This window comes from Carassius gibelio, chromosome B3 (assembly GCF_023724105.1).
Source record: "Carassius gibelio isolate Cgi1373 ecotype wild population from Czech Republic chromosome B3, carGib1.2-hapl.c, whole genome shotgun sequence".
In the NCBI taxonomy this organism is placed as follows: Eukaryota; Metazoa; Chordata; class Actinopteri; order Cypriniformes; family Cyprinidae; genus Carassius; species Carassius gibelio.
Genome location: NC_068398.1, coordinates 41,013,832 through 41,036,818, shown reverse-complemented (window position 1 = coordinate 41,036,818; position 22,987 = coordinate 41,013,832). Strand labels below are relative to the sequence as shown.

General features: G+C 48.6%; 1 protein-coding gene and 42 non-coding genes across 45 annotated transcripts in view; all 43 read right to left on the bottom strand.

Annotated features, from left to right (window-relative positions):
* Positions 1-22,987, bottom strand: part of LOC127953344 (zinc finger protein 271-like) — an 838,866-nt gene that overhangs the window by 535,950 nt on the left and 279,929 nt on the right. The window lies entirely within an intron of this gene.
* Positions 282-363, bottom strand: trnal-uag (transfer RNA leucine (anticodon UAG)). Its single transcript has one exon. It is a non-coding gene; the product is annotated as a tRNA-Leu (tRNA).
* trnal-aag (transfer RNA leucine (anticodon AAG)) lies at positions 787-868 on the bottom strand. Its single transcript has one exon. It is a non-coding gene; the product is annotated as a tRNA-Leu (tRNA).
* Positions 1,245-1,326, bottom strand: trnal-uag (transfer RNA leucine (anticodon UAG)). Its single transcript has one exon. It is a non-coding gene; the product is annotated as a tRNA-Leu (tRNA).
* Positions 1,814-1,895, bottom strand: trnal-aag (transfer RNA leucine (anticodon AAG)). The gene has a single exon. It is a non-coding gene; the product is annotated as a tRNA-Leu (tRNA).
* On the bottom strand, positions 2,272-2,353 carry trnal-uag (transfer RNA leucine (anticodon UAG)). Its single transcript has one exon. It is a non-coding gene; the product is annotated as a tRNA-Leu (tRNA).
* trnal-aag (transfer RNA leucine (anticodon AAG)) lies at positions 2,841-2,922 on the bottom strand. Its single transcript has one exon. It is a non-coding gene; the product is annotated as a tRNA-Leu (tRNA).
* On the bottom strand, positions 3,317-3,398 carry trnal-uag (transfer RNA leucine (anticodon UAG)). The gene has a single exon. It is a non-coding gene; the product is annotated as a tRNA-Leu (tRNA).
* Positions 4,389-4,470, bottom strand: trnal-aag (transfer RNA leucine (anticodon AAG)). The gene has a single exon. It is a non-coding gene; the product is annotated as a tRNA-Leu (tRNA).
* trnal-uag (transfer RNA leucine (anticodon UAG)) lies at positions 4,847-4,928 on the bottom strand. Its single transcript has one exon. It is a non-coding gene; the product is annotated as a tRNA-Leu (tRNA).
* On the bottom strand, positions 5,892-5,973 carry trnal-uag (transfer RNA leucine (anticodon UAG)). The gene has a single exon. It is a non-coding gene; the product is annotated as a tRNA-Leu (tRNA).
* trnal-aag (transfer RNA leucine (anticodon AAG)) lies at positions 6,951-7,032 on the bottom strand. The gene has a single exon. It is a non-coding gene; the product is annotated as a tRNA-Leu (tRNA).
* trnal-uag (transfer RNA leucine (anticodon UAG)) lies at positions 7,409-7,490 on the bottom strand. Its single transcript has one exon. It is a non-coding gene; the product is annotated as a tRNA-Leu (tRNA).
* trnal-aag (transfer RNA leucine (anticodon AAG)) lies at positions 7,978-8,059 on the bottom strand. Its single transcript has one exon. It is a non-coding gene; the product is annotated as a tRNA-Leu (tRNA).
* On the bottom strand, positions 8,454-8,535 carry trnal-uag (transfer RNA leucine (anticodon UAG)). Its single transcript has one exon. It is a non-coding gene; the product is annotated as a tRNA-Leu (tRNA).
* Positions 9,023-9,104, bottom strand: trnal-aag (transfer RNA leucine (anticodon AAG)). The gene has a single exon. It is a non-coding gene; the product is annotated as a tRNA-Leu (tRNA).
* trnal-uag (transfer RNA leucine (anticodon UAG)) lies at positions 9,499-9,580 on the bottom strand. The gene has a single exon. It is a non-coding gene; the product is annotated as a tRNA-Leu (tRNA).
* Positions 10,068-10,149, bottom strand: trnal-aag (transfer RNA leucine (anticodon AAG)). Its single transcript has one exon. It is a non-coding gene; the product is annotated as a tRNA-Leu (tRNA).
* trnal-uag (transfer RNA leucine (anticodon UAG)) lies at positions 10,544-10,625 on the bottom strand. Its single transcript has one exon. It is a non-coding gene; the product is annotated as a tRNA-Leu (tRNA).
* On the bottom strand, positions 10,985-11,066 carry trnal-aag (transfer RNA leucine (anticodon AAG)). The gene has a single exon. It is a non-coding gene; the product is annotated as a tRNA-Leu (tRNA).
* Positions 11,461-11,542, bottom strand: trnal-uag (transfer RNA leucine (anticodon UAG)). Its single transcript has one exon. It is a non-coding gene; the product is annotated as a tRNA-Leu (tRNA).
* trnal-aag (transfer RNA leucine (anticodon AAG)) lies at positions 12,030-12,111 on the bottom strand. Its single transcript has one exon. It is a non-coding gene; the product is annotated as a tRNA-Leu (tRNA).
* Positions 12,506-12,587, bottom strand: trnal-uag (transfer RNA leucine (anticodon UAG)). The gene has a single exon. It is a non-coding gene; the product is annotated as a tRNA-Leu (tRNA).
* Positions 13,011-13,092, bottom strand: trnal-aag (transfer RNA leucine (anticodon AAG)). The gene has a single exon. It is a non-coding gene; the product is annotated as a tRNA-Leu (tRNA).
* Positions 13,414-13,495, bottom strand: trnal-aag (transfer RNA leucine (anticodon AAG)). The gene has a single exon. It is a non-coding gene; the product is annotated as a tRNA-Leu (tRNA).
* trnal-uag (transfer RNA leucine (anticodon UAG)) lies at positions 13,872-13,953 on the bottom strand. The gene has a single exon. It is a non-coding gene; the product is annotated as a tRNA-Leu (tRNA).
* On the bottom strand, positions 14,441-14,522 carry trnal-aag (transfer RNA leucine (anticodon AAG)). Its single transcript has one exon. It is a non-coding gene; the product is annotated as a tRNA-Leu (tRNA).
* trnal-uag (transfer RNA leucine (anticodon UAG)) lies at positions 14,917-14,998 on the bottom strand. The gene has a single exon. It is a non-coding gene; the product is annotated as a tRNA-Leu (tRNA).
* On the bottom strand, positions 15,422-15,503 carry trnal-aag (transfer RNA leucine (anticodon AAG)). Its single transcript has one exon. It is a non-coding gene; the product is annotated as a tRNA-Leu (tRNA).
* On the bottom strand, positions 15,825-15,906 carry trnal-aag (transfer RNA leucine (anticodon AAG)). Its single transcript has one exon. It is a non-coding gene; the product is annotated as a tRNA-Leu (tRNA).
* On the bottom strand, positions 16,265-16,346 carry trnal-uag (transfer RNA leucine (anticodon UAG)). Its single transcript has one exon. It is a non-coding gene; the product is annotated as a tRNA-Leu (tRNA).
* On the bottom strand, positions 16,770-16,851 carry trnal-aag (transfer RNA leucine (anticodon AAG)). The gene has a single exon. It is a non-coding gene; the product is annotated as a tRNA-Leu (tRNA).
* trnal-uag (transfer RNA leucine (anticodon UAG)) lies at positions 17,228-17,309 on the bottom strand. The gene has a single exon. It is a non-coding gene; the product is annotated as a tRNA-Leu (tRNA).
* On the bottom strand, positions 17,797-17,878 carry trnal-aag (transfer RNA leucine (anticodon AAG)). The gene has a single exon. It is a non-coding gene; the product is annotated as a tRNA-Leu (tRNA).
* On the bottom strand, positions 18,273-18,354 carry trnal-uag (transfer RNA leucine (anticodon UAG)). Its single transcript has one exon. It is a non-coding gene; the product is annotated as a tRNA-Leu (tRNA).
* On the bottom strand, positions 19,281-19,362 carry trnal-aag (transfer RNA leucine (anticodon AAG)). The gene has a single exon. It is a non-coding gene; the product is annotated as a tRNA-Leu (tRNA).
* Positions 19,739-19,820, bottom strand: trnal-uag (transfer RNA leucine (anticodon UAG)). Its single transcript has one exon. It is a non-coding gene; the product is annotated as a tRNA-Leu (tRNA).
* On the bottom strand, positions 20,308-20,389 carry trnal-aag (transfer RNA leucine (anticodon AAG)). The gene has a single exon. It is a non-coding gene; the product is annotated as a tRNA-Leu (tRNA).
* trnal-uag (transfer RNA leucine (anticodon UAG)) lies at positions 20,784-20,865 on the bottom strand. Its single transcript has one exon. It is a non-coding gene; the product is annotated as a tRNA-Leu (tRNA).
* Positions 21,289-21,370, bottom strand: trnal-aag (transfer RNA leucine (anticodon AAG)). The gene has a single exon. It is a non-coding gene; the product is annotated as a tRNA-Leu (tRNA).
* trnal-uag (transfer RNA leucine (anticodon UAG)) lies at positions 21,747-21,828 on the bottom strand. Its single transcript has one exon. It is a non-coding gene; the product is annotated as a tRNA-Leu (tRNA).
* trnal-aag (transfer RNA leucine (anticodon AAG)) lies at positions 22,316-22,397 on the bottom strand. The gene has a single exon. It is a non-coding gene; the product is annotated as a tRNA-Leu (tRNA).
* On the bottom strand, positions 22,792-22,873 carry trnal-uag (transfer RNA leucine (anticodon UAG)). Its single transcript has one exon. It is a non-coding gene; the product is annotated as a tRNA-Leu (tRNA).

The following is a 22,987-nucleotide window of genomic DNA, read 5'->3' as shown; positions in this document are numbered from 1 at the left end:
AGCAGGTTAGGGCTTGTGGCAATGTTGCTGTCACAGCAAGTCTGAGGCGAATTCTGAAGAACAGATCAACACAGGATTGACTAAAATCGTCAGCAATGAAACTTTCGGTAGTCACTTAACCACAGAGGAGAACAGTGCCCCGGGAGCAGGACTCAGTCTGACTGCTTTAGCAGAAAGGAGATAGGCTGAGCACCTGGCCGCTGAAAGGCAAAGTGTACTCTCACCACGTTTTCAGAACCTTCATCGAGTACACACAGGGCCTCTGTAATTAAAACCACAGCTGGCAGCGGTGGGATTCGAACCCACGCCCCCAGAGAGACTGGAGCCTAAATCCAGCGCCTTAGACCACTCGGCCACGCTACCAGGTTGATAGTTTCTTTCCATTCCTTTTTCCACCTTCCACCTTCCGGAAATAGAGGCAACGCTACCACACTAAGCCCTTTTCAATGAGTAAAACTGGCTGTTTCCATCCTTTTGCCTACTTATTGCTTTCCACTGTTATTTTTTTCAATGAGTAAAACTGGCTGTTTCCATCCTTTTGCCTACTTATTGCTTTCCACTGTTATTTTATTCAAGCGATTTTTCCTGTTTTGAAGTAACTTCACTGTGATTGTAAACTATTGACGTCCCTGCTTCAACACGGTGCATCTGTAAGGAAGGAGCAGAGGCCGTGACAGGCTTTCAGCACCGACTTGGCTGAATTGCAAGGAATGTAAAAGCGGCTGAATTTGGACGTTCACGCAGCATCACTTTGCGCAGCCACAGCAGTCTTCCAAAAGCATCTACTGGCAGTGGTGGGATTCGAACCCACGCCCCCGAAGAGACTGGAGCCTTAATCCAGCGCCTTGGACCGCTCGGCCACGCTACCCTGCACTCCTGCGCTCTCCGGCTCGCTAAGACCGGTGGAAAGGCCTCCCTGATGCTGACTAGGGCGAAAAGCTGCATTCTAATCCTGTTTTTCGTAAAACAAACCTGATCCCTAGCAGGTTAGGGCTTGCGGCAATGTTGCTGTCACAGCAAGTCTGAGGTGAGTTCTGAAGAACAGATCAACACAGTATTGACTAAAATCGTCAGCAATGACTTAACCACAGAGAACAGTGCCCCGGGAGCAGGACTCAGTCTGACTGCTTTAGCAGAAAGGAGATAGGCTGAGCACCTGGCCGCTGAAAGGCAAAGTGTACTCTCACCACGTTTTCAGAACCTTCATCGAGTACACACAGGGCCTCTGTAATTAAAACCACAGCTGGCAGCGGTGGGATTCGAACCCACGCCCCCAGAGAGACTGGAGCCTAAATCCAGCGCCTTAGACCACTCGGCCACGCTACCAGATTGATAGTTTCTTTCCATTCCTTTTTCCGCCTTCCACCTTCCGGAAATAGAGGCAACGCTACCACACTAAGCCCTTTTCAATGAGTAAAACTGGCTGTTTCCATCCTTTTGCCTACTTATTGCTTTCCACTGTTATTTTTTTCAATGAGTAAAACTGGCTGTTTCCATCCTTTTGCCTACTTATTGCTTTCCACTGTTATTTTTTTCAATGAGTAAAACTGGCTGTTTCCATCCTTTTGCCTACTTATTGCTTTCCACTGTTATTTTATTCAAGCGATTTTTCCTGTTTTGAAGTAACTTCACTGTGATTGTAAACTATTGACGTCCCTGCTTCAACACGGTGCATCTGTAAGGAAGGAGCAGAGGCCGTGACAGGCTTTCAGCACCGACTTGGCTGAATTGCAAGGAATGTAAAAGCGGCTGAATTTGGACGTTCACGCAGCATCACTTTGAGCAGCCACAGCAGTCTTCCAAAAGCATCTACTGGCAGCGGTGGGATTCGAACCCACGCCCCCGAAGAGACTGGAGCCTTAATCCAGCGCCTTGGACCGCTCGGCCACGCTACCCTGCACTCCTGCGCTCTCCGGCTCGCTAAGACCGGTGGAAAGGCCTCCCTGATGCTGACTAGGGCGAAAAGCTGCATTCTAATCCTGTTTTTCGTAAAACAAACCTGATCCCTAGCAGGTTAGGGCTTGCGGCAATGTTGCTGTCACAGCAAGTCTGAGGTGAGTTCTGAAGAACAGATCAACACAGTATTGACTAAAATCGTCAGCAATGACTTAACCACAGAGAACAGTGCCCCGGGAGCAGGACTCAGTCTGACTGCTTTAGCAGAAAGGAGATAGGCTGAGCACCTGGCCGCTGAAAGGCAAAGTGTACTCTCACCACGTTTTCAGAACCTTCATCGAGTACACACAGGGCCTCTGTAATTAAAACCACAGCTGGCAGCGGTGGGATTCGAACCCACGCCCCCAGAGAGACTGGAGCCTAAATCCAGCGCCTTAGACCACTCGGCCACGCTACCAGATTGATAGTTTCTTTCCATTCCTTTTTGCGCCTTCCACCTTCCGGAAATAGAGGCAACGCTACCACACTAAGCCCTTTTCAATGAGTAAAACTGGCTGTTTCCATCCTTTTGCCTACTTATTGCTTTCCACTGTTATTTTTTTCAATGAGTAAAACTGGCTGTTTCCATCCTTTTGCCTACTTATTGCTTTCCACTGTTATTTTTTTCAATGAGTAAAACTGGCTGTTTCCATCCTTTTGCCTACTTATTGCTTTCCACTGTTATTTTATTCAAGCGATTTTTCCTGTTTTGAAGTAACTTCACTGTGATTGTAAACTATTGACGTCCCTGCTTCAACACGGTGCATCTGTAAGGAAGGAGCAGAGGCCGTGACAGGCTTTCAGCACCGACTTGGCTGAATTGCAAGGAATGTAAAAGCGGCTGAATTTGGACGTTCACGCAGCATCACTTTGAGCAGCCACAGCAGTCTTCCAAAAGCATCTACTGGCAGAGGTGGGATTCGAACCCACGCCCCCGAAGAGACTGGAGCCTTAATCCAGCGCCTTGGACCGCTCGGCCACGCTACCCTGCACTCCTGCGCTCTCCGGCTCGCTAAGACCGGTGGAAAGGCCTCCCTGATGCTGACTAGGGCGAAAAGCTGCATTCTAATCCTGTTTTTCGTAAAACAAACCTGATCCCTAGCAGGTTAGGGCTTGCGGCAATGTTGCTGTCACAGCAAGTCTGAGGCGAATTCTGAAGAACAGATCAACACAGGATTGACTAAAATCGTCAGCAATGAAACTTTCGGTAGTCACTTAACCACAGAGGAGAACAGTGCCCCGGGAGCAGGACTCAGTCTGACTGCTTTAGCAGAAAGGAGATAGGCTGAGCACCTGGCCGCTGAAAGGCAAAGTGTACTCTCACCACGTTTTCAGAACCTTCATCGAGTACACACAGGGCCTCTGTAATTAAAACCACTGCTGGCAGCGGTGGGATTCGAACCCACGCCCCCAGAGAGACTGGAGCCTAAATCCAGCGCCTTAGACCACAAGGCCACGCTACCAGATTGATAGTTTCTTTCCATTCCTTTTTCCGCCTTCCACCTTCCGGAAATAGAGGCAACGCTACCACACTAAGCCCTTTTCAATGAGTAAAACTGGCTGTTTCCATCCTTTTGCCTACTTATTGCTTTCCACTGTTATTTTTTTAAAAGAGTAAAACTGGTTGTTTCCATCCTTTTGCCTACTTATTGCTTTCCACTGTTATTTTTTTCAATGAGTAAAACTGTCTGTTTCCATCCTTTTGCCTACTTATTGCTTTCCACTGTTATTTTATTCAAGCGATTTTTCCTGTTTTGAAGTAACTTCACTGTGATTGTAAACTATTGACGTCCCTGCTTCAACACGGTGCATCTGTAAGGAAGGAGCAGAGGCCGTGACAGGCTTTCAGCACCGACTTGGCTGAATTGCAAGGAATGTAAAAGCGGCTGAATTTGGACGTTCACGCAGCATCACTTTGCGCAGCCACAGCAGTCTTCCAAAAGCATCTACTGGCAGCGGTGGGATTCGAACCCACGACCCCGAAGAGACTGGAGCCTTAATCCAGCGCCTTGGACCGCTTTCACTTAAAATTTTCACTTAAAATTTTCACTTAAAATTTCCACCTTCCACCTTCCGGAAATAGAGGCAACGCTACCACACTAAGCCCTTTTCAATGAGTAAAACTGGCTGTTTCCATCCTTTTGCCTACTTATTGCTTTCCACTGTTATTTTTTTCAATGAGTAAAACTGGCTGTTTCCATCCTTTTGCCTACTTATTGCTTTCCACTGTTATTTTATTCAAGCGATTTTTCCTGTTTTGAAGTAACTTCACTGTGATTGTAAACTATTGACGTCCCTGCTTCAACACGGTGCATCTGTAAGGAAGGAGCAGAGGCCGTGACAGGCTTTCAGCACCGACTTGGCTGAATTGCAAGGAATGTAAAAGCGGCTGAATTTGGACGTTCACGCAGCATCACTTTGCGCAGCCACAGCAGTCTTCCAAAAGCATCTACTGGCAGCGGTGGGATTCGAACCCACGCCCCCGAAGAGACTGGAGCCTTAATCCAGCGCCTTGGACCGCTCGGCCACGCTACCCTGCACTCCTAAGCTCTCCGGCTCGCTAAGACCGGTGGAAAGGCCTCCCTGATGCTGACTAGGGCGAAAAGCTGCATTCTAATCCTGTTTTTCGTAAAACAAACCTGATCCCTAGCAGGTTAGGGCTTGCGGCAATGTTGTTGTCACAGCAAGTCTGAGGCGAGTTCTGAAGAACAGATCAACACAGTATTGACTAAAATCGTCAGCAATGACTTAACCACAGAGAACAGTGCCCCGGGAGCAGGACTCAGTCTGACTGCTTTAGCAGAAAGGAGATAGGCTGAGCACCTGGCCGCTGAAAGGCAAAGTGTACTCTCACCACGTTTTCAGAACCTTCATCGAGTACACACAGGGCCTCTGTAATTAAAACCACAGCTGGCAGCGGTGAGATTCGAACCCACGCCCCCAGAGAGACTGGAGCCTAAATCCAGCGCCTTAGACCACTCGGCCACGCTACCAGGTTGATAGTTTCTTTCCATTCCTTTTTCCACCTTCCACCTTCCGGAAATAGAGGCAACGCTACCACACTAAGCCCTTTTCAATGAGTAAAACTGGCTGTTTCCATCCTTTTGCCTACTTATTGCTTTCCACTGTTATTTTTTTCAATGAGTAAAACTGGCTGTTTCCATCCTTTTGCCTACTTATTGCTTTCCACTGTTATTTTTTTCAATGAGTAAAACTGGCTGTTTCCATCCTTTTGCCTACTTATTGCTTTCCACTGTTATTTTATTCAAGCGATTTTTCCTGTTTTGAAGTAACTTCACTGTGATTGTAAACTATTGACGTCCCTGCTTCAACACGGTGCATCTGTAAGGAAGGAGCAGAGGCCGTGACAGGCTTTCAGCACCGACTTGGCTGAATTGCAAGGAATGTAAAAGCGGCTGAATTTGGACGTTCACGCAGCATCACTTTGAGCAGCCACAGCAGTCTTCCAAAAGCATCTACTGGCAGAGGTGGGATTCGAACCCACGCCCCCGAAGAGACTGGAGCCTTAATCCAGCGCCTTGGACCGCTCGGCCATGCTACCCTGCACTCCTGCGCTCTCCGGCTCGCTAAGACCGGTGGAAAGGCCTCCCTGATGCTGACTAGGGCGAAAAGCTGCATTCTAATCCTGTTTTTCGTAAAACAAACCTGATCCCTAGCAGGTTAGGGCTTGCGGCAATGTTGCTGTCACAGCAAGTCTGAGGCGAATTCTGAAGAACAGATCAACACAGGATTGACTAAAATCGTCAGCAATGAAACTTTCGGTAGTCACTTAACCACAGAGGAGAACAGTGCCCCGGGAGCAGGACTCAGTCTGACTGCTTTAGCAGAAAGGAGATAGGCTGAGCACCTGGCCGCTGAAAGGCAAAGTGTACTCTCACCACGTTTTCAGAACCTTCATCGAGTACACACAGGGCCTCTGTAATTAAAACCACTGCTGGCAGCGGTGGGATTCGAACCCACGCCCCCAGAGAGACTGGAGCCTAAATCCAGCGCCTTAGACCACAAGGCCACACTACCAGATTGATAGTTTCTTTCCATTCCTTTTTCCGCCTTCCACCTTCCGGAAATAGAGGCAACGCTACCACACTAAGCCCTTTTCAATGAGTAAAACTGGCTGTTTCCATCCTTTTGCCTACTTATTGCTTTCCACTGTTATTTTTTTAAAAGAGTAAAACTGGTTGTTTCCATCCTTTTGCCTACTTATTGCTTTCCACTGTTATTTTTTTCAATGAGTAAAACTGTCTGTTTCCATCCTTTTGCCTACTTATTGCTTTCCACTGTTATTTTATTCAAGCGATTTTTCCTGTTTTGAAGTAACTTCACTGTGATTGTAAACTATTGACGTCCCTGCTTCAACACGGTGCATCTGTAAGGAAGGAGCAGAGGCCGTGACAGGCTTTCAGCACCGACTTGGCTGAATTGCAAGGAATGTAAAAGCGGCTGAATTTGGACGTTCACGCAGCATCACTTTGCGCAGCCACAGCAGTCTTCCAAAAGCATCTACTGGCAGCGGTGGGATTCGAACCCACGACCCCGAAGAGACTGGAGCCTTAATCCAGCGCCTTGGACCGCTTTCACTTAAAATTTTCACTTAAAATTTCCACCTTCCACCTTCCGGAAATAGAGGCAACGCTACCACACTAAGCCCTTTTCAATGAGTAAAACTGGCTGTTTCCATCCTTTTGCCTACTTATTGCTTTCCACTGTTATTTTTTTCAATGAGTAAAACTGGCTGTTTCCATCCTTTTGCCTACTTATTGCTTTCCACTGTTATTTTATTCAAGCGATTTTTCCTGTTTTGAAGTAACTTCACTGTGATTGTAAACTATTGACGTCCCTGCTTCAACACGGTGCATCTGTAAGGAAGGAGCAGAGGCCGTGACAGGCTTTCAGCACCGACTTGGCTGAATTGCAAGGAATGTAAAAGCGGCTGAATTTGGACGTTCACGCAGCATCACTTTGCGCAGCCACAGCAGTCTTCCAAAAGCATCTACTGGCAGCGGTGGGATTCGAACCCACGCCCCCGAAGAGACTGGAGCCTTAATCCAGCGCCTTGGACCGCTCGGCCACGCTACCCTGCACTCCTGCGCTCTCCGGCTCGCTAAGACCGGTGGAAAGGCCTCCCTGATGCTGACTAGGGCGAAAAGCTGCATTCTAATCCTGTTTTTCGTAAAACAAACCTGATCCCTAGCAGGTTAGGGCTTGCGGCAATGTTGCTGTCACAGCAAGTCTGAGGTGAGTTCTGAAGAACAGATCAACACAGTATTGACTAAAATCGTCAGCAATGACTTAACCACAGAGAACAGTGCCCCGGGAGCAGGACTCAGTCTGACTGCTTTAGCAGAAAGGAGATAGGCTGAGCACCTGGCCGCTGAAAGGCAAAGTGTACTCTCACCACGTTTTCAGAACCTTCATCGAGTACACACAGGGCCTCTGTAATTAAAACCACAGCTGGCAGCGGTGGGATTCGAACCCACGCCCCCAGAGAGACTGGAGCCTAAATCCAGCGCCTTAGACCACTCGGCCACGCTACCAGATTGATAGTTTCTTTCCATTCCTTTTTCCGCCTTCCACCTTCCGGAAATAGAGGCAACGCTACCACACTAAGCCCTTTTCAATGAGTAAAACTGGCTGTTTCCATCCTTTTGCCTACTTATTGCTTTCCACTGTTATTTTTTTCAATGAGTAAAACTGGCTGTTTCCATCCTTTTGCCTACTTATTGCTTTCCACTGTTATTTTTTTCAATGAGTAAAACTGTCTGTTTCCATCCTTTTGCCTACTTATTGCTTTCCACTGTTATTTTATTCAAGCGATTTTTCCTGTTTTGAAGTAACTTCACTGTGATTGTAAACTATTGACGTCCCTGCTTCAACACGGTGCATCTGTAAGGAAGGAGCAGAGGCCGTGACAGGCTTTCAGCACCGACTTGGCTGAATTGCAAGGAATGTAAAAGCGGCTGAATTTGGACGTTCACGCAGCATCACTTTGAGCAGCCACAGCAGTCTTCCAAAAGCATCTACTGGCAGCGGTGGGATTCGAACCCACGCCCCCGAAGAGACTGGAGCCTTAATCCAGCGCCTTGGACCGCTCGGCCACGCTACCCTGCACTCCTGCGCTCTCCGGCTCGCTAAGACCGGTGGAAAGGCCTCCCTGATGCTGACTAGGGCGAAAAGCTGCATTCTAATCCTGTTTTTCGTAAAACAAACCTGATCCCTAGCAGGTTAGGGCTTGCGGCAATGTTGCTGTCACAGCAAGTCTGAGGCGAATTCTGAAGAACAGATCAACACAGGATTGACTAAAATCGTCAGCAATGAAACTTTCGGTAGTCACTTAACCACAGAGGAGAACAGTGCCCCGGGAGCAGGACTCAGTCTGACTGCTTTAGCAGAAAGGAGATAGGCTGAGCACCTGGCCGCTGAAAGGCAAAGTGTACTCTCACCACGTTTTCAGAACCTTCATCGAGTACACACAGGGCCTCTGTAATTAAAACCACAGCTGGCAGCGGTGGGATTCGAACCCACGCCCCCAGAGAGACTGGAGCCTAAATCCAGCGCCTTAGACCACTCGGCCACGCTACCAGATTGATAGTTTCTTTCCATTCCTTTTTCCGCCTTCCACCTTCCGGAAATAGAGGCAACGCTACCACACTAAGCCCTTTTCAATGAGTAAAACTGGCTGTTTCCATCCTTTTGCCTACTTATTGCTTTCCACTGTTATTTTTTTCAATGAGTAAAACTGGCTGTTTCCATCCTTTTGCCTACTTATTGCTTTCCACTGTTATTTTTTTCAATGAGTAAAACTGGCTGTTTCCATCCTTTTGCCTACTTATTGCTTTCCACTGTTATTTTATTCAAGCGATTTTTCCTGTTTTGAAGTAACTTCACTGTGATTGTAAACTATTGACGTCCCTGCTTCAACACGGTGCATCTGTAAGGAAGGAGCAGAGGCCGTGACAGGCTTTCAGCACCGACTTGGCTGAATTGCAAGGAATGTAAAAGCGGCTGAATTTGGACGTTCACGCAGCATCACTTTGCGCAGCCACAGCAGTCTTCCAAAAGCATCTACTGGCAGCGGTGGGATTCGAACCCACGACCCCAAAGAGACTGGAGCCTTAATCCAGCGCCTTGGACCGATCGGCCACGCTACCCTGCACTCCTGCGCTCTCCGGCTCGCTAAGACCGGTGGAAAGGCCTCCCTGATGCTGACTAGGGCGAAAAGCTGCATTCTAATCCTGTTTTTCGTAAAACAAACCTGATCCCTAGCAGGTTAGGGCTTGCGGCAATGTTGCTGTCACAGCAAGTCTGAGGCGAATTCTGAAGAACAGATCAACACAGGATTGACTAAAATCGTCAGCAATGAAACTTTCGGTAGTCACTTAACCACAGAGGAGAACAGTGCCCCGGGAGCAGGACTCAGTCTGACTGCTTTAGCAGAAAGGAGATAGGCTGAGCACCTGGCCGCTGAAAGGCAAAGTGTACTCTCACCACGTTTTCAGAACCTTCATCGAGTACACACAGGGCCTCTGTAATTAAAACCACAGCTGGCAGCGGTGGGATTCGAACCCACGCCCCCAGAGAGACTGGAGCCTAAATCCAGCGCCTTAGACCACTCGGCCACGCTACCAGGTTGATAGTTTCTTTCCATTCCTTTTTCCACCTTCCACCTTCCGGAAATAGAGGCAACGCTACCACACTAAGCCCTTTTCAATGAGTAAAACTGGCTGTTTCCATCCTTTTGCCTACTTATTGCTTTCCACTGTTATTTTTTTCAATGAATAAAACTGGCTGTTTCCATCCTTTTGCCTACTTATTGCTTTCCACTGTTATTTTTTTCAATGAGTAAAACTGGCTGTTTCCATCCTTTTGCCTACTTATTGCTTTCCACTGTTATTTTATTCAAGCGATTTTTCCTGTTTTGAAGTAACTTCACTGTGATTGTAAACTATTGACGTCCCTGCTTCAACACGGTGCATCTGTAAGGAAGGAGCAGAGGCCGTGACAGGCTTTCAGCACCGACTTGGCTGAATTGCAAGGAATGTAAAAGCGGCTGAATTTGGACGTTCACGCAGCATCACTTTGAGCAGCCACAGCAGTCTTCCAAAAGCATCTACTGGCAGCAGTGGGATTCGAACCCACGCCCCCGAAGAGACTGGAGCCTTAATCCAGCGCCTTGGACCGCTCGGCCACGCTACCCTGCACTCCTGCGCTCTCCGGCTCTCTAAGACCGGTGGAAAGGCCTCCCTGATGCTGACTAGGGCGAAAAGCTGCATTCTAATCCTGTTTTTCGTAAGACAAACCAGATCCCTAGCAGGTTAGGGCTTGCGGCAATGTTGCTGTCACAGCAAGTCTGAGGCGAATTCTGAAGAACAGATCAACACAGGATTGACTAAAATCGTCAGCAATGAAACTTTCGGTAGTCACTTAACCACAGAGGAGAACAGTGCCCCGGGAGCAGGACTCAGTCTGACTGCTTTAGCAGAAAGGAGATAGGCTGAGCACCTGGCCGCTGAAAGGCAAAGTGTACTCTCACCACGTTTTCAGAACCTTCATCGAGTACACACAGGGCCTCTGTAATTAAAACCACAGCTGGCAGCGGTGGGATTCGAACCCACGCCCCCAGAGAGACTGGAGCCTAAATCCAGCGCCTTAGACCACTCGGCCACGCTACCAGGTTGATAGTTTCTTTCCATTCCTTTTTCCACCTTCCACCTTCCGGAAATAGAGGCAACGCTACCACACTAAGCCCTTTTCAATGAGTAAAACTGGCTGTTTCCATCCTTTTGCCTACTTATTGCTTTCCACTGTTATTTTATTCAAGCGATTTTTCCTGTTTTGAAGTAACTTCACTGTGATTGTAAACTATTGACGTCCCTGCTTCAACACGGTGCATCTGTAAGGAAGGAGCAGAGGCCGTGACAGGCTTTCAGCACCGACTTGGCTGAATTGCAAGGAATGTAAAAGCGGCTGAATTTGGACGTTCACGCAGCATCACTTTGAGCAGCCACAGCAGTCTTCCAAAAGCATCTACTGGCAGCGGTGGGATTCGAACCCACGCCCCCGAAGAGACTGGAGCCTTAATCCAGCGCCTTGGACCGCTCGGCCACGCTACCCTGCACTCCTGCGCTCTCCGGCTCGCTAAGACCGGTGGAAAGGCCTCCCTGATGCTGACTAGGGCGAAAAGCTGCATTCTAATCCTGTTTTTCGTAAAACAAACCTGATCCCTAGCAGGTTAGGGCTTGCGGCAATGTTGCTGTCACAGCAAGTCTGAGGCGAATTCTGAAGAACAGATCAACACAGGATTGACTAAAATCGTCAGCAATGAAACTTTCGGTAGTCACTTAACCACAGAGGAGAACAGTGCCCCGGGAGCAGGACTCAGTCTGACTGCTTTAGCAGAAAGGAGATAGGCTGAGCACCTGGCCGCTGAAAGGCAAAGTGTACTCTCACCACGTTTTCAGAACCTTCATCGAGTACACACAGGGCCTCTGTAATTAAAACCACAGCTGGCAGCGGTGGGATTCGAACCCACGCCCCCAGAGAGACTGGAGCCTAAATCCAGCGCCTTAGACCACTCGGCCACGCTACCAGATTGATAGTTTCTTTCCATTCCTTTTTCCGCCTTCCACCTTCCGGAAATAGAGGCAACGCTACCACACTAAGCCCTTTTCAATGAGTAAAACTGGCTGTTTCCATCCTTTTGCCTACTTATTGCTTTCCACTGTTATTTTTTTCAATGAGTAAAACTGGCTGTTTCCATCCTTTTGCCTACTTATTGCTTTCCACTGTTATTTTTTTCAATGAGTAAAACTGGCTGTTTCCATCCTTTTGCCTACTTATTGCTTTCCACTGTTATTTTATTCAAGCGATTTTTCCTGTTTTGAAGTAACTTCACTGTGATTGTAAACTATTGACGTCCCTGCTTCAACACGGTGCATCTGTAAGGAAGGAGCAGAGGCCGTGACAGGCTTTCAGCACCGACTTGGCTGAATTGCAAGGAATGTAAAAGCGGCTGAATTTGGACGTTCACGCAGCATCACTTTGCGCAGCCACAGCAGTCTTCCAAAAGCATCTACTGGCAGCGGTGGGATTCGAACCCACGACCCCAAAGAGACTGGAGCCTTAATCCAGCGCCTTGGACCGATCGGCCACGCTACCCTGCACTCCTGCGCTCTCCGGCTCGCTAAGACCGGTGGAAAGGCCTCCCTGATGCTGACTAGGGCGAAAAGCTGCATTCTAATCCTGTTTTTCGTAAAACAAACCTGATCCCTAGCAGGTTAGGGCTTGCGGCAATGTTGCTGTCACAGCAAGTCTGAGGCGAATTCTGAAGAACAGATCAACACAGGATTGACTAAAATCGTCAGCAATGAAACTTTCGGTAGTCACTTAACCACAGAGGAGAACAGTGCCCCGGGAGCAGGACTCAGTCTGACTGCTTTAGCAGAAAGGAGATAGGCTGAGCACCTGGCCGCTGAAAGGCAAAGTGTACTCTCACCACGTTTTCAGAACCTTCATCGAGTACACACAGGGCCTCTGTAATTAAAACCACAGCTGGCAGCGGTGGGATTCGAACCCACGCCCCCAGAGAGACTGGAGCCTAAATCCAGCGCCTTAGACCACTCGGCCACGCTACCAGGTTGATAGTTTCTTTCCATTCCTTTTTCCACCTTCCACCTTCCGGAAATAGAGGCAACGCTACCACACTAAGCCCTTTTCAATGAGTAAAACTGGCTGTTTCCATCCTTTTGCCTACTTATTGCTTTCCACTGTTATTTTTTTCAATGAGTAAAACTGGCTGTTTCCATCCTTTTGCCTACTTATTGCTTTCCACTGTTATTTTATTCAAGCGATTTTTCCTGTTTTGAAGTAACTTCACTGTGATTGTAAACTATTGACGTCCCTGCTTCAACACGGTGCATCTGTAAGGAAGGAGCAGAGGCCGTGACAGGCTTTCAGCACCGACTTGGCTGAATTGCAAGGAATGTAAAAGCGGCTGAATTTGGACGTTCACGCAGCATCACTTTGAGCAGCCACAGCAGTCTTCCAAAAGCATCTACTGGCACCGGTGGGATTCGAACCCACGACCCCGAAGAGACTGGAGCCTTAATCCAGCGCCTTGGACCGCTCGGCCACGCTACCCTGCACTCCTGCGCTCTCCGGCTCTCTAAGACCGGTGGAAAGGCCTCCCTGATGCTGACTAGGGCGAAAAGCTGCATTCTAATCCTGTTTTTCATAAAACAAACCAGATCCCTAGCAGGTTAGGGCTTGCGGCAATGTTGCTGTCACAGCAAGTCTGAGGCGAATTCTGAAGAACAGATCCATCTGTAAGGAAGGAGCAGAGGCCGTGACAGGCTTTCAGCACCGACTTGGCTGAATAGCAAGGAATGTAAAAGCGGCTGAATTTGGACGTTCACGCAGCATCACTTTGCGCAGCCACAGCAGTCTTCCAAAAGCATCTACTGGCAGCGGTGGGATTCGAACCCACGCCCCCGAAGAGACTGGAGCCTTAATCCAGCACCTTGGACCGCTCGGCCACGCTACCCTGCACTCCTGCGCTCTCCGGCTCGCTAAGACCGGTGGAAAGGCCTCCCTGATGCTGACTAGGGCGAAAAGCTGCATTCTAATCCTGTTTTTCGTAAAACAAACCTGATCCCTAGCAGGTTAGGGCTTGCGGCAATGTTGTTGTCACAGCAAGTCTGAGGCGAGTTCTGAAGAACAGATCAACACAGTATTGACTAAAATCGTCAGCAATGACTTAACCACAGAGAACAGTGCCCCGGGAGCAGGACTCAGTCTGACTGCTTTAGCAGAAAGGAGATAGGCTGAGCACCTGGCCGCTGAAAGGCAAAGTGTACTCTCACCACGTTTTCAGAACCTTCATCGAGTACACACAGGGCCTCTGTAATTAAAACCACAGCTGGCAGCGGTGGGATTCGAACCCACGCCCCCAGAGAGACTGGAGCCTAAATCCAGCGCCTTAGACCACTCGGCCACGCTACCAGGTTGATAGTTTCTTTCCATTCCTTTTTCCACCTTCCACCTTCCGGAAATAGAGGCAACGCTACCACACTAAGCCCTTTTCAATGAGTAAAACTGGCTGTTTCCATCCTTTTGCCTACTTATTGCTTTCCACTGTTATTTTTTTCAATGAGTAAAACTGGCTGTTTCCATCCTTTTGCCTACTTATTGCTTTCCACTGTTATTTTTTTCAATGAGTAAAACTGGCTGTTTCCATCCTTTTGCCTACTTATTGCTTTCCACTGTTATTTTATTCAAGCGATTTTTCCTGTTTTGAAGTAACTTCACTGTGATTGTAAACTATTGACGTCCCTGCTTCAACACGGTGCATCTGTAAGGAAGGAGCAGAGGCCGTGACAGGCTTTCAGCACCGACTTGGCTGAATTGCAAGGAATGTAAAAGCGGCTGAATTTGGACGTTCACGCAGCATCACTTTGAGCAGCCACAGCAGTCTTCCAAAAGCATCTACTGGCAGAGGTGGGATTCGAACCCACGCCCCCGAAGAGACTGGAGCCTTAATCCAGCGCCTTGGACCGCTCGGCCACGCTACCCTGCACTCCTGCGCTCTCCGGCTCGCTAAGACCGGTGGAAAGGCCTCCCTGATGCTGACTAGGGCGAAAAGCTGCATTCTAATCCTGTTTTTCGTAAAACAAACCTGATCCCTAGCAGGTTAGGGCTTGCGGCAATGTTGCTGTCACAGCAAGTCTGAGGCGAATTCTGAAGAACAGATCAACACAGGATTGACTAAAATCGTCAGCAATGAAACTTTCGGTAGTCACTTAACCACAGAGGAGAACAGTGCCCCGGGAGCAGGACTCAGTCTGACTGCTTTAGCAGAAAGGAGATAGGCTGAGCACCTGGCCGCTGAAAGGCAAAGTGTACTCTCACCACGTTTTCAGAACCTTCATCGAGTACACACAGGGCCTCTGTAATTAAAACCACAGCTGGCAGCGGTGGGATTCGAACCCACGCCCCCAGAGAGACTGGAGCCTAAATCCAGCGCCTTAGACCACTCGGCCACGCTACCAGGTTGATAGTTTCTTTCCATTCCTTTTTCCACCTTCCACCTTCCGGAAATAGAGGCAACGCTACCACACTAAGCCCTTTTCAATGAGTAAAACTGGCTGTTTCCATCCTTTTGCCTACTTATTGCTTTCCACTGTTATTTTTTTCAATGAGTAAAACTGGCTGTTTCCATCCTTTTGCCTACTTATTGCTTTCCACTGTTATTTTATTCAAGCGATTTTTCCTGTTTTGAAGTAACTTCACTGTGATTGTAAACTATTGACGTCCCTGCTTCAACACGGTGCATCTGTAAGGAAGGAGCAGAGGCCGTGACAGGCTTTCAGCACCGACTTGGCTGAATTGCAAGGAATGTAAAAGCGGCTGAATTTGGACGTTCACGCAGCATCACTTTGAGCAGCCACAGCAGTCTTCCAAAAGCATCTACTGGCACCGGTGGGATTCGAACCCACGACCCCAAAGAGACTGGAGCCTTAATCCAGCGCCTTGGACCGCTCGGCCACGCTACCCTGCACTCCTGCGCTCTCCGGCTCTCTAAGACCGGTGGAAAGGCCTCCCTGATGCTGACTAGGGCGAAAAGCTGCATTCTAATCCTGTTTTTCATAAAACAAACCAGATCCCTAGCAGGTTAGGGCTTGCGGCAATGTTGCTGTCACAGCAAGTCTGAGGCGAATTCTGAAGAACAGATCCATCTGTAAGGAAGGAGCAGAGGCCGTGACAGGCTTTCAGCACCGACTTGGCTGAATTGCAAGGAATGTAAAAGCGGCTGAATTTGGACGTTCACGCAGCATCACTTTGAGCAGCCACAGCAGTCTTCCAAAAGCATCTACTGGCAGCGGTGGGATTCGAACCCACGCCCCCGAAGAGACTGGAGCCTTAATCCAGCGCCTTGGACCGCTCGGCCACGCTACCCTGCACTCCTGCGCTCTCCGGCTCGCTAAGACCGGTGGAAAGGCCTCCCTGATGCTGACTAGGGCGAAAAGCTGCATTCTAATCCTGTTTTTGCGGCAATGTTGCTGTCACAGCAAGTCTGAGGCGAATTCTGAAGAACAGATCAACACATGATTGACTAAAATCGTCAGCAATGAAACTTTCGGTAGTCACTTAACCACAGAGGAGAACAGTGCCCCGGGAGCAGGACTCAGTCTGACTGCTTTAGCAGAAAGGAGATAGGCTGAGCACCTGGCCGCTGAAAGGCAAAGTGTACTCTCACCACGTTTTCAGAACCTTCATCGAGTACACACAGGGCCTCTGTAATTAAAACCACAGCTGGCAGCGGTGGGATTCGAACGCACGTCCCCAGAGAGACTGGAGCCTAAATCCAGCGCCTTAGACCACTCGGCCACGCTACCAGGTTGATAGTTTCTTTCCATTCCTTTTTCCACCTTCCACCTTCCGGAAATAGAGGCAACGCTACCACACTAAGCCCTTTTCAATGAGTAAAACTGGCTGTTTCCATCCTTTTGCCTACTTATTGCTTTCCACTGTTATTTTTTTCAATGAGTAAAACTGGCTGTTTCCATCCTTTTGCCTACTTATTGCTTTCCACTGTTATTTTATTCAAGCGATTTTTCCTGTTTTGAAGTAACTTCACTGTGATTGTAAACTATTGACGTCCCTGCTTCAACACGGTGCATCTGTAAGGAAGGAGCAGAGGCCGTGACAGGCTTTCAGCACCGACTTGGCTGAATTGCAAGGAATGTAAAAGCGGCTGAATTTGGACGTTCACGCAGCATCACTTTGCGCAGCCACAGCAGTCTTCCAAAAGCATCTACTGGCAGCGGTGGGATTCGAACCCACGCCCCCGAAGAGACTGGAGCCTTAATCCAGCGCCTTGGACCGCTCGGCCACGCTACCCTGCACTCCTGCGCTCTCCGGCTCGCTAAGACCGGTGGAAAGGCCTCCCTGATGCTGACTAGGGCGAAAAGCTGCATTCTAATCCTGTTTTTCGTAAAACAAACCTGATCCCTAGCAGGTTAGGGCTTGCGGCAATGTTGTTGTCACAGCAAGTCTGAGGCGAGTTCTGAAGAACAGATCAACACAGTATTGACTAAAATCGTCAGCAATGACTTAACCACAGAGAACAGTGCCCCGGGAGCAGGACTCAGTCTGACTGCTTTAGCAGAAAGGAGATAGGCTGAGCACCTGGCCGCTGAAAGGCAAAGTGTACTCTCACCACGTTTTCAGAACCTTCATCGAGTACACACAGGGCCTCTGTAATTAAAACCACAGCTGGCAGCGGTGGGATTCGAACCCACGCCCCCAGAGAGACTGGAGCCTAAATCCAGCGCCTTAGACCACTCGGCCACGCTACCAGGTTGATAGTTTCTTTCCATTCCTTTTTCCACCTTCCACCTTCCGGAAATAGAGGCAACGCTACCACACTAAGCCCTTTTCAATGAGTAAAACTGGCTGTTTCCATCCTTTTGCCTACTTATTGCTTTCCACTGTTATTTTTTTCAATGAGTAAAACTGGCTGTTTCCATCCTTTTGCCTACTTATTGCTTTCCACTGTTATTTTTTTCAATGAGTAAAACTGGCTGTTTCCATCCTTTTGCCTACTTATTGCTTTCCACTGTTATTTTATTCAAGCGATTTTTCCTGTTTTGAAGTAACTTCACTGTGATTGTAAACTATTGACGTCCCTGCTTCAACACGGTGCATCTGTAAGGAAGGAGCAGAGGCCGTGACAGGCTTTCAGCACCGACTTGGCTGAATTGCAAGGAATGTAAAAGCGGCTGAATTTGGACGTTCACGCAGCATCACTTTGAGCAGCCACAGCAGTCTTCCAAAAGCATCTACTGGCAGAGGTGGGATTCGAACCCACGCCCCCGAAGAGACTGGAGCCTTAATCCAGCGCCTTGGACCGCTCGGCCACGCTACCCTGCACTCCTGCGCTCTCCGGCTCGCTAAGACCGGTGGAAAGGCCTCCCTGATGCTGACTAGGGCGAAAAGCTGCATTCTAATCCTGTTTTTCGTAAAACAAACCTGATCCCTAGCAGGTTAGGGCTTGCGGCAATGTTGCTGTCACAGCAAGTCTGAGGCGAATTCTGAAGAACAGATCAACACAGGATTGACTAAAATCGTCAGCAATGAAACTTTCGGTAGTCACTTAACCACAGAGGAGAACAGTGCCCCGGGAGCAGGACTCAGTCTGACTGCTTTAGCAGAAAGGAGATAGGCTGAGCACCTGGCCGCTGAAAGGCAAAGTGTACTCTCACCACGTTTTCAGAACCTTCATCGAGTACACACAGGGCCTCTGTAATTAAAACCACAGCTGGCAGCGGTGGGATTCGAACCCACGCCCCCAGAGAGACTGGAGCCTAAATCCAGCGCTTTAGACCACAAGGCCACGCTACCAGATTGATAGTTTCTTTCCATTCCTTTTTCCGCCTTCCACCTTCCGGAAATAGAGGCAACGCTACCACACTAAGCCCTTTTCAATGAGTAAAACTGGCTGTTTCCATCCTTTTGCCTACTTATTGCTTTCCACTGTTATTTTTTTCAATGAGTAAAACTGGCTGTTTCCATCCTTTTGCCTACTTATTGCTTTCCACTGTTATTTTATTCAAGCGATTTTTCCTGTTTTGAAGTAACTTCACTGTGATTGTAAACTATTGACGTCCCTGCTTCAACACGGTGCATCTGTAAGGAAGGAGCAGAGGCCGTGACAGGCTTTCAGCACCGACTTGGCTGAATTGCAAGGAATGTAAAAGCGGCTGAATTTGGACGTTCACGCAGCATCACTTTGCGCAGCCACAGCAGTCTTCCAAAAGCATCTACTGGCAGCGGTGGGATTCGAACCCACGACCCCGAAGAGACTGGAGCCTTAATCCAGCGCCTTGGACCGCTTTCACTTAAAATTTTCACTTAAAATTTTCACTTAAAATTTTCACCTTCCACCTTCCGGAAATAGAGGCAACGCTACCACACTAAGCCCTTTTCAATGAGTAAAACTGGCTGTTTCCATCCTTTTGCCTACTTATTGCTTTCCACTGTTATTTTTTTCAATGAGTAAAACTGGCTGTTTCCATCCTTTTGCCTACTTATTGCTTTCCACTGTTATTTTATTCAAGCGATTTTTCCTGTTTTGAAGTAACTTCACTGTGATTGTAAACTATTGACGTCCCTGCTTCAACACGGTGCATCTGTAAGGAAGGAGCAGAGGCCGTGACAGGCTTTCAGCACCGACTTGGCTGAATTGCAAGGAATGTAAAAGCGGCTGAATTTGGACGTTCACGCAGCATCACTTTGCGCAGCCACAGCAGTCTTCCAAAAGCATCTACTGGCAGCGGTGGGATTCGAACCCACGCCCCCGAAGAGACTGGAGCCTTAATCCAGCGCCTTGGACCGCTCGGCCACGCTACCCTGCACTCCTGCGCTCTCCGGCTCGCTAAGACCGGTGGAAAGGCCTCCCTGATGCTGACTAGGGCGAAAAGCTGCATTCTAATCCTGTTTTTCGTAAAACAAACCTGATCCCTAGCAGGTTAGGGCTTGCGGCAATGTTGCTGTCACAGCAAGTCTGAGGTGAGTTCTGAAGAACAGATCAACACAGTATTGACTAAAATCGTCAGCAATGACTTAACCACAGAGAACAGTGCCCCGGGAGCAGGACTCAGTCTGACTGCTTTAGCAGAAAGGAGATAGGCTGAGCACCTGGCCGCTGAAAGGCAAAGTGTACTCTCACCACGTTTTCAGAACCTTCATCGAGTACACACAGGGCCTCTGTAATTAAAACCACAGCTGGCAGCGGTGGGATTCGAACCCACGCCCCCAGAGAGACTGGAGCCTAAATCCAGCGCCTTAGACCACTCGGCCACGCTACCAGATTGATAGTTTCTTTCCATTCCTTTTTCCGCCTTCCACCTTCCGGAAATAGAGGCAACGCTACCACACTAAGCCCTTTTCAATGAGTAAAACTGGCTGTTTCCATCCTTTTGCCTACTTATTGCTTTCCACTGTTATTTTTTTCAATGAGTAAAACTGGCTGTTTCCATCCTTTTGCCTACTTATTGCTTTCCACTGTTATTTTTTTCAATGAGTAAAACTGGCTGTTTCCATCCTTTTGCCTACTTATTGCTTTCCACTGTTATTTTATTCAAGCGATTTTTCCTGTTTTGAAGTAACTTCACTGTGATTGTAAACTATTGACGTCCCTGCTTCAACACGGTGCATCTGTAAGGAAGGAGCAGAGGCCGTGACAGGCTTTCAGCACCGACTTGGCTGAATTGCAAGGAATGTAAAAGCGGCTGAATTTGGACGTTCACGCAGCATCACTTTGAGCAGCCACAGCAGTCTTCCAAAAGCATCTACTGGCAGCGGTGGGATTCGAACCCACGCCCCCGAAGAGACTGGAGCCTTAATCCAGCGCCTTGGACCGCTCGGCCACGCTACCCTGCACTCCTGCGCTCTCCGGCTCGCTAAGACCGGTGGAAAGGCCTCCCTGATGCTGACTAGGGCGAAAAGCTGCATTCTAATCCTGTTTTTCGTAAAACAAACCTGATCCCTAGCAGGTTAGGGCTTGCGGCAATGTTGCTGTCACAGCAAGTCTGAGGCGAATTCTGAAGAACAGATCAACACAGGATTGACTAAAATCGTCAGCAATGAAACTTTCGGTAGTCACTTAACCACAGAGGAGAACAGTGCCCCGGGAGCAGGACTCAGTCTGACTGCTTTAGCAGAAAGGAGATAGGCTGAGCACCTGGCCGCTGAAAGGCAAAGTGTACTCTCACCACGTTTTCAGAACCTTCATCGAGTACACACAGGGCCTCTGTAATTAAAACCACAGCTGGCAGCGGTGGGATTCGAACCCACGCCCCCAGAGAGACTGGAGCCTAAATCCAGCGCCTTAGACCACTCGGCCACGCTACCAGGTTGATAGATTCTTTCCATTCCTTTTTCCACCTTCCACCTTCCGGAAATAGAGGCAACGCTACCACACTAAGCCCTTTTCAATGAGTAAAACTGGCTGTTTCCATCCTTTTGCCTACTTATTGCTTTCCACTTTTATTTTTTTCAATGAGTAAAACTGGCTGTTTCCATCCTTTTGCCTACTTATTGCTTTCCACTGTTATTTTATTCAAGCGATTTTTCCTGTTTTGAAGTAACTTCACTGTGATTGTAAACTATTGACGTCCCTGCTTCAACACGGTGCATCTGTAAGGAAGGAGCAGAGGCCGTGACAGGCTTTCAGCACCGACTTGGCTGAATTGCAAGGAATGTAAAAGCGGCTGAATTTGGACGTTCACGCAGCATCACTTTGCGCAGCCACAGCAGTCTTCCAAAAGCATCTACTGGCAGCGGTGGGATTCGAACCCACGCCCCCGAAGAGACTGGAGCCTTAATCCAGCGCCTTGGACCGCTCGGCCACGCTACCCTGCACTCCTGCGCTCTCCGGCTCGCTAAGACCGGTGGAAAGGCCTCCCTGATGCTGACTAGGGCGAAAAGCTGCATTCTAATCCTGTTTTTCGTAAAACAAACCTGATCCCTAGCAGGTTAGGGCTTGCGGCAATGTTGCTGTCACAGCAAGTCTGAGGTGAGTTCTGAAGAACAGATCAACACAGTATTGACTAAAATCGTCAGCAATGACTTAACCACAGAGAACAGTGCCCCGGGAGCAGGACTCAGTCTGACTGCTTTAGCAGAAAGGAGATAGGCTGAGCACCTGGCCGCTGAAAGGCAAAGTGTACTCTCACCACGTTTTCAGAACCTTCATCGAGTACACACAGGGCCTCTGTAATTAAAACCACAGCTGGCAGCGGTGGGATTCGAACCCACGCCCCCAGAGAGACTGGAGCCTAAATCCAGCGCCTTAGACCACTCGGCCACGCTACCAGATTGATAGTTTCTTTCCATTCCTTTTTCCGCCTTCCACCTTCCGGAAATAGAGGCAACGCTACCACACTAAGCCCTTTTCAATGAGTAAAACTGGCTGTTTCCATCCTTTTGCCTACTTATTGCTTTCCACTGTTATTTTTTTCAATGAGTAAAACTGGCTGTTTCCATCCTTTTGCCTACTTATTGCTTTCCACTGTTATTTTTTTCAATGAGTAAAACTGGCTGTTTCCATCCTTTTGCCTACTTATTGCTTTCCACTGTTATTTTATTCAAGCGATTTTTCCTGTTTTGAAGTAACTTCACTGTGATTGTAAACTATTGACGTCCCTGCTTCAACACGGTGCATCTGTAAGGAAGGAGCAGAGGCCGTGACAGGCTTTCAGCACCGACTTGGCTGAATTGCAAGGAATGTAAAAGCGGCTGAATTTGGACGTTCACGCAGCATCACTTTGAGCAGCCACAGCAGTCTTCCAAAAGCATCTACTGGCAGCGGTGGGATTCGAACCCACGACCCCAAAGAGACTGGAGCCTTAATCCAGCGCCTTGGACCGCTCGGCCACGCTACCCTGCACTCCTGCGCTCTCCGGCTCGCTAAGACCGGTGGAAAGGCCTCCCTGATGCTGACTAGGGCGAAAAGCTGCATTCTAATCCTGTTTTTCGTAAAACAAACCTGATCCCTAGCAGGTTAGGGCTTGCGGCAATGTTGCTGTCACAGCAAGTCTGAGGCGAATTCTGAAGAACAGATCAACACAGGATTGACTAAAATCGTCAGCAATGAAACTTTCGGTAGTCACTTAACCACAGAGGAGAACAGTGCCCCGGGAGCAGGACTCAGTCTGACTGCTTTAGCAGAAAGGAGATAGGCTGAGCACCTGGCCGCTGAAAGGCAAAGTGTACTCTCACCACGTTTTCAGAACCTTCATCGAGTACACACAGGGCCTCTGTAATTAAAACCACAGCTGGCAGCGGTGGGATTCGAACCCACGCCCCCAGAGAGACTGGAGCCTAAATCCAGCGCCTTAGACCACTCGGCCACGCTACCAGGTTGATAGTTTCTTTCCATTACTTTTTCCACCTTCCACCTTCCGGAAATAGAGGCAACGCTACCACACTAAGCCCTTTTCAATGAGTAAAACTGGCTGTTTCCATCCTTTTG